This window comes from Halichoerus grypus, chromosome 9 (genome assembly GCF_964656455.1).
Source record: "Halichoerus grypus chromosome 9, mHalGry1.hap1.1, whole genome shotgun sequence".
Lineage (NCBI taxonomy): Eukaryota > Metazoa > Chordata > Mammalia > Carnivora > Phocidae > Halichoerus > Halichoerus grypus.
In genome coordinates this window covers 71795492-71803742 of record NC_135720.1, presented here as the reverse complement: position 1 = coordinate 71803742, position 8251 = coordinate 71795492, and the positions used below count along the sequence as shown (strand labels likewise).

General features: G+C 42.0%; 1 long non-coding RNA gene across 1 annotated transcript; it reads left to right on the top strand.

Moving 5' to 3' along the window:
* The first annotated feature begins 25 nt into the window (after nt 1–25).
* LOC118541944 (uncharacterized) lies at nt 26–5317 on the top strand. Its single transcript, XR_004920343.2, has 2 exons — nt 26–656; nt 5101–5317. It is a non-coding gene; the product is annotated as an uncharacterized LOC118541944 (long non-coding RNA).
* Nucleotides 5318–8251: the final 2934 nt, after the last annotated feature.

Sequence of the window (8251 nt, the reverse complement as noted above, 5' to 3'; positions counted from 1 at the left end):
GCGCGCGCGGCGGTTCTTTTCTTTCGGGGGCTGGTTCCGGGGCGTGGTGCGCGCGTCGCCCGCCCACCGCACGCTCGCCCAGTTCCCGGTGCGCGCCCAGTGCGCGCGGCGATCCGTCGCTTCCCGAGTCTGGCTCTACGTGGCGCGGGAGTGGCGCCAGAATTCAAACTAACTGCTGCAGTTTGGAGGCGAGACTACCGCCTGCTCCGGGCCAAGTCTGCCCAGAACAGATTGGCCGGCTCGGGGCCGGGAGTGGACTTGGAATTTTGCAGCGCAGGGCGGCCTCAGCGTATTGCCCTCTCGAGAAGTCGGGCTGGTTAGTTGGCCGGCGCCGGGCGGGAGTTGACGTCCAGCGGGCGCCGCACGAGCTGGCAGGCACTGGCCCCCGCACGCCCGGAGAGAGAAATTGGCGTACAGAAGTGCTCGGGTGAAAAAAGTACGTGAAAGCGCCGCATTTCTCCTGCGGTCCACGGCGAGAATACCGCGCCTCCCCAGAGAGCCCGCCCGCCGCGCTGCACGCGGCCCAGCTGCGCCCCAGTGCGGGCGTCCCTGCCCTACTGGGGCCCGTCCCACCCCCGCGCTTCCTTGTGCCCGGCACTGCTGTTGAGTTATATGATCAGCACCTAGAATTCTTCCCGAGACAGCCAACCTGAGAGGTAAATACCCCATTTGGCAGAGGAGAAAATTAAGGCCCTAAAGCAGCTAATTGCCTAAATTCGCACAACTGAAAAGTTTTGCTGTTTTTACTTTGCGCTAAGATAGTTAAAATGAATGCAGGAGAAAGTTAAATTTCAGAAATATCCCCGAATACTATATACAAATAACTCAAAAAAATTAAGTAGCAATGACTGTGTGAGCGAATACGTGTATATGCACACACAAGCACACATGACATTTGAACATTCTAGCATTTGAAAATTCAGGTCTTCATGGCATTCATTACTAATTATTATTTATGTGTGGGTTTGTTTATTGTCCTGCCAATGCGTAAGGAATATACGGTTTGTGTCCACTGTTTATTGTTCTGCCTTAGAGCAGTGTTCTGTGTGGCATATAGTAGGTTGTTGGTAACGATTGGTTGAATGAATGAAAGAATATAAGTGGTGGAATATTAATGAAAGAATATAATTTTCTAAATTAATTTAGAAAATTAATTTAAAAATTCATTTAGAAAATTTAGAAAATTAAAGACCAGACTGCAGATTAAAAGATAATAGTGAAAAGCAAATATCTGTAACAGGAACCTAAGTGGTGAAGTACTTACTTGGCTAGGCATTATGTAGATTTTTCAACAGTATTTTTTAATGTAAATGTAAATTTGCGTGTTGCTCATAGTGAAAAAATTAAAACAGTACAAAAAGCAAAAAGTTCCTTTCCATATCACTGGGAATCTCCCCACTGTTAACAGTAACCACTATTCATAGTTTTTTACTTTCTATGCATATACAAACATATACATATTTTTTCATATTTCATATGTGCAGATAAGATCTGTATACTTTTCTGCAACTTGCCCCCTCATTAATCTAGATTATTTTCCGTATCAGTACATATAGATGAACTTATTCTTGTTTATACGCTGCATAGTATTCAGTTGGACGTATCATAATTTATTTCCTCAGTTTGCAATTTTTCACTTTCAAATTGTGCTGAAGTGAATTTCAGATACAGTGTATTTGTGAGAAGATCTGCAAGATCAATTTCTAGAAGTGAGTCAATTAAGTCTGTGATAGATATTGCTTAATTTTTCCCACCATCCTTCCATTCCCACAAAATGGTTGTGTTGTGTTTATATTTTGAAGTGTGTTTTGCTAATTGAAAAACGTACATATGACTTTATGGGGTGGCAATTATTACACAATCGAAATTGAAAAATATTACTCTGTTATCTTTGAATTACTGCTGTGTTGGAGATGACCCAAATCACCTGGTCAAAAGCAGTATAAAACAATGATTACCTATCCTGACTTATCAATTGAATTAGTTGGAGATCTAATGAATATCAGATTTCTGTGCCCTAACCTGCAACTACCAAAGCAGAATCTCCAAAAATGGGACCCAGGAAACATTTCAAACAAGCATATGAGCCAATGTTGTTCAACAAGAACATAACATGAACCACAAATACGAGTTGCATATGTAGTTTTGAATAGTGTAGTAGCCACATTTTAAAAAAATAAAAAGAATCAGCAATTCTAATACATTTTTTAACCCAATATAACCAAAATATTTTCATTTCAACATATGATTAGTACAAGTTATTGAGATATTTTACATTCCTTTTTTGCATTCCTTGCAATCCAGCGTGTATTTTACAGTCACAGCACATTTTGGTTTGACTGTCCCTATTTCAAGTGCCTCATTACCATATGGCAAGTGGCTACTGTATTGGACAGCACAGGTCTACAGACATTCATATACCTATAGAAGTTTGAGAACCACTGTTTTAGGGTAAGTGTGGTACTGCATACCTGAAACATATTCCAGTCTTTAAAAAAAAAAAACCCCAGGGCGCCTGGGTGGCTCAGTTGGTTAAGCGACTGCCTTCGGCTCAGGTCATGATCCTGGAGTCCCTGGATCGAGTCCCGCATCGGGCTCCCTGCTCAGCAGGGAGGCTGCTTCTCCCTCTGATCCTCCCCCCTCTCATGTGCTCTCTCTCTCTCTCTCATTCTCTCTGTCTCAAATAAATAAATAAATAAAATCTTTAAAAAAAAAAAAAAAAAAAAACACCCAAATCAAAAAACCTTCTGTATCAACTTTTGACTCAAACTAATAATTAACAAATGCAGAATGAAATGAATCCAGAACTTGCCTGTTGACAACACTGCCCTCCAGTGAACATGGCAATGACTGTGAAGCGGGTACACACCTCATTCAAGGAGTTTATCTCGTCAAGGAACATAGAAGCATACTGGGAGATGAAGCCATCAGTCATTGCTCCTTACACCTAAAACAGTCAAGCAAATTGCTACCAAATATTTGAAGTGATTTAAGAAAGACCATATAAAGGTCAGAACTGAAATTAAATATGTATGCTTCAGTATGCTAAAAATAAGTTTCCATATTCTTAACACACTTTTAGATACAATCAACGTTTTAATAATTTTTTGGAAAAAATATTCACTGAGCCCCTGGTGCATGCCATGTGCTTCAGGGAAAGCTAATAAGAATACACAGAAGTCCTTGTCCTTCCTGAGTTTATAGTTTAGTAAGAAGTGTCTATCTAACTTTAGATACCTCTGCTTTAAAAAGTAGTCATTAAAGACTTGGATAAGATCATAATGTGAACCAAATAGTGTTTTAGAGGAAAGATTAAAAGCAGAGGTTAGAAATTGGTGCAGTCATTTAGATGAAATATTGTGAGGGACACCATTATAATTTTGGCCATGGAAATGGACGGCAGGGAAGAAAACAACACACAGAACTTAGGTGCTGTTAGGTTCTTCTGCACTTTAGCTCATGTAATCTTCAGATAATCCTGGTATGTATTTTTAACCTTGCAGTAGAGATGGAAAAAGTGAGGCATAGAGATTTCAGTTAACTAATATTCCCAAGTCTTTCTTTTCCCAAATTCATAATGTCATGAAGGCATGATATTGCTGTGTTGAAGGAAGAAGTCGCAGGATGTGATGAGACGTGGGAGCAGCATGGAGCCTGGGCAGCCAAGAGAACAGCAACTCCATTGAGAGGAAGAGGGAAGTCAGTTACTGATTTGGGAGAAGGGAAAAGATTCATTTTCTCTTGTGTTAAATATGGGGTGGAACATTGCGTTACATATCCAATGGATCATCAGAAATGTAGAAATGAAGCCCAAGAGAAAAGTCAGAGCTAGAGAAGGACAAACGAATATAGGGAGGATGATTGAAGTTTTGTGCATGGACAAGTGTGGGGAGAAAAGAGAAAAGTGCCAACTGCAGTAGTCTAGAACCAGTACTATAGTGTGTGCAGATACCTTACAGTAGACAACTTTTGGAAACATTTCAGTACACACAAAGATCTGGATAGATAATGCATGAGAATAGAGTTCACTATTACAACTTTTGCTAAAATCATGGTAGAAGTATGTATGCCATGTTAAGTAGTGTAAGCATAAGTATTCCAAAGCAGGAAAAAAAAAAAAAATCAAACTTCAAAAATTAGAATGAAAGAATCTTAGTATAATGTTCTTTTTTCCAGTTTCTAAACTGAACTAGTCAGTAAAGTCTAGGTTTGATGGCAGAACAGAAAAATGTGAATTGAAGAAAATCTTGTGAATACTCTATGAAATAGTAAAGTGTTAAGTTCATGAAATAAAGAGCTTAAATTAGGGGAAAAGCCTTATATATGTGGAAATGTCAAGGACAGTGTGATACATGAGTCTAAAATTCAGGAGAGGTCAGGGCTTGAGTGTCATTGGCATGAGTAAGATATTTAAAGCATGACACTGAGATCATCAGGGAAAGAGTATAAATAAAGAGGAGAAAGCCCAGGACAGAGCAGAACCTCGGTGCACTGCTTAGTTTACAGTTCTAGTAGAGAAGGAAGTGCCAGCAAAGGAGACCCCTTAGAGGTAAAACTGGAGAGTGTGATATCTTGGAAATGAAGAAGGAGAGAGATACGTGATTTGGAATGCTCCTGAAAGGTCAGGTATGATAACAGAAACGACCATTGGGTTTGGCAACACGAAGAACACAGTCTCAGTGAAATAGTGATGATGGAAGCCCAGTTGAAGAGGACTGAGGAGAAAATGAGATGAGAAGGCAGAAATGGGTCAGTAGCTGGAGAGGGTCATAGGTCAAGGGACTGCTTTTTTTTAAGGCAAAAAGAAAAAAAAGTAGGAGGAAAATCCTTGAGAAGAGGAGATCTTTTCCAGAATGCAGATGGAGGTCTTTGATTGGAGCAAGAACAATTCATCTGTTTTATTTGTTAAAACGGTGTTGGGAAAGGCAGTCATGCACAGCCCATTGACCCTTGCATAACTGCATAAGTGTGCCTAGGGCCTGGAACATTTTCTTTCATGGAGATAAGGAGTCCTACCAGCCTGCCCTGGGCATTTGGACTTGTCTGGGACTATCTTTCCCTATTCAGGATTTGATACATACCTCTTTTTTCTGCTTAAAGCATGTACATCATTTGGCACCTGGCCAACCCCATTGCTATATCTGTTCCTGGTGAGAAGGGAAGGGCATTCTTCACCTGCCACATAAAAAGATGAGTACGGATCACCTCATTGAGTCATCTTCGGGGCAAGATGCACTGGCCATGACGGACTGGCAGTCACTGTTGAAGCTGATCTTGCTTGATCTCTTCTTTGTGAATAAAGTGTTGTTCCATCCAGTGTCTGTGTGAGTCATGTCTTTCTTGGCAGTGCCAACACCTGCAAACTCTGCAGTAGGCTGACATCTTGCTATTGCTTTTCCTGGTGGTTGGCAACAGGTGTTAGTTGCTCAACAGTTTAGGGCAGTGAGCAAGGTCACCAACAATGTTAGTACATGATGCAGACGCATGGCGTTCATCAGTCCAGCCATCCCACGGTGGTGTCAGCTCCTGAGGGAGGTTGACTGAGTACTGGGCTCTCTCTGGCCGAATGGGAATAAATGAGATGTAGGCAATTTCCCTATCAACAAGGATAAACTGGTATGATGGATAAGGGCAGAAATGCAAGAGGTGGGCCCTAAAAAAACCTGGAAAATTAACCTGGCTTCTGGCCACCTTCACGCTCCATCACTGTCCTCTAGCTCCCACATGCAGAAGCTGCAGATGACACCCAAGGGGAATCAAAGGCCCCCATGTAGAAAGCTTTGCTTGATCCAAATTGCTTAAAAGCCCCAAGTAAGACTTTGTTTTCACTAAATGCAAACCGCCAATGATGTTGCTGAAAATGAAACTGTTGAAATGAGGCCCTTTTCAGAGAGTGAAATACAAAAACTGAAAGATATGGGCAGAGGCCAGGAGAGTCTTGTGCAGCTTGGTTGGTGCCCCTGTTTGATGAGAAGGCCTTGCAGACCCAAATGTCTCAGGCTGAGTGGTGCAGTTGAAGCTAACCACTGACCCCTTGCTGCAATGCATTTTTTGCTTGCATTGAATAAGGCAACAAACAGGACAGAGAGATAAGTCCATGTCACTCTTGATGTAGATTGCAAGGAGTATGAGAACAGTATTCTCAACTATAGGACTTCCTTAAGACTCTCTGGAAAATCATTCATAAAGCCTGCATTTCAGGTAAAAGCCATAGACACCTGATTATATGACCGTGCCTCTGGGGACATGGATGATGCATTGGAGGCCTTCATGCAATAAGGCCCTTCCCAGTGGAAGACCCTGCTATCACTACTGTTGTCTCTGAAATGACCGTGGGGGAAACAATGGAAAAGCTCCACTCAAAAGTCTTGCTTGGGATAAAAAACAATAAAATGATTTCAATGGTTTCTGACAACTTGGGCTGAACAGATAGAAAACAAGGGGAATCCATGCCCAGAGGGCCAAAAGGGGAATTCAAGAGATTATAAAGGGGGAAAAAAAGGACAGCACAGAGTTGATCCATGGAGCAATATGGCTTTTGTTGGCAAAACTGGATAGATAAAACCGAAGTGAATGAGATTCCTACAGAAGACTTACACCCATACTATGTGGTAGAGAGAAGTCCTCTAAATTAAAGGTTAAGGCCGTAATCCCATATTCCCATTGTGATGGCCTGACTGGTACAGAATGACTCAGACCTCCAAGCTATCCAAAACCAACAAGACTCACAAAACTCACTAGCTAAGGTAGTGATGGATAACTGAATAGCCTCGATTATCTGTTGGCAGAACTGAGGCATTTGTATTATTGCCAACAACTCTTGTGTATATATCAATAATTCAGGTAAGGTAAAAACTAAAGAACATCCATGCTCAGGTGGGATGATTACTGACTATATACCTGCAGTCCCCATCCCCCTGACTCATTTTTTAAAAAACTCCTTAGTTGGTTTAATCCAGGCACTTGGGGTTCCTAATTAGGGACCATCCTCAAGGGTAGGCCTGATCGTCATCCTGGGTCTTGTTCTCCTAGAGACCTTGATGAAGTACTGCCTCAAAATGACAGGTAGGCTGTGCAGGCAAACTGCATCCATATAGATTGTTCAAGGGCCCCATTAGATCCAGCTGTACCTCCAGATTTGGGGCAGACAGTGGTCCTATCACATTTTATGCACTTTATCTGCTATTTAAGCAGCTGAACAATGGTTGCGGGGGGTGGACCATTGAGAAAGGCAGTCATGCACAGTCTGTTGACCCTTGTGTGGCAGCATAACAGTGTGCCTTGGACCTGGAACATTTCTGTACATGGAGATGAGCTCTCATACCCTGTACTGGGCGTATAGATTTGTTTGGGAGTATCTTTCCCTGTTCCTGATTTGATATTTACTTTGTTCTGCCTAAAGTGTGTGCATCATATGGCACCTGGCCAACCCCACTGCTATATCTGTTCTGGCAGGGAGAGGTGGGGATCCTTCACCTGCAACACAGGAGGAGTGTGTGTAGATCATCTGTGCATCAACTGTGGGGTGAAATGCGCTGGCCATCGGGGACTGATGCTCACTATTGAGGCTGATTTTGCTCTGCTTCTTGTGTGAGTAAAGTGTTACATCCAGTGCCTGTGTGAGTCATATTTCTTGATGACCCTGATACCTGCAAATCATGCAGTGGTTGACATCCTGGGGCTGTGGCTTCTGGTAGTAAGCAGTAGATGTCTCTTGCTCCACGGCAGGAAGTATAGGTACAGATAATGCAGATCCTGACTTATTGTTTGTATTTTCTCAAATAATCATGAGGCGAGGTCATCAAGTGAGAATGGAAAATAATGAGGTACAAGAGGTTTAGGAAAAGGATATGTGAAATTGTCAGTCTGCAGAGTAAAAAAAGGCAGACCAAGGAAGTGAAGTAGGATTGGTTGCCAGAGTTGTGTGCCCATCACATTTATGGCCATAAATTTTTATGAATAAAGTTTTAAGCTTTCCTTTTCTAGAAATATTCAGACACTTGGGTGCAGGTATGGAGTAGGTGGGATTAATTAGGCTTAAAGTTTTGCCAGGCAAGATAATGAAGGAAGAAAGGACTAAAGAGTTAAAGAGTGTTTGTAAGGAAATGATTTGAATAAAAAACAAGGAAATATAAACTGGGTAAGGGGATGATTTGTAGTGAGGAAGAGATGGTGTCTGTGGACTGGACATTTCATTAAGTCCAAGGAAGAGCTGCAGTGGGAAGACTAGAAATGATAGGAAATGGGAGCA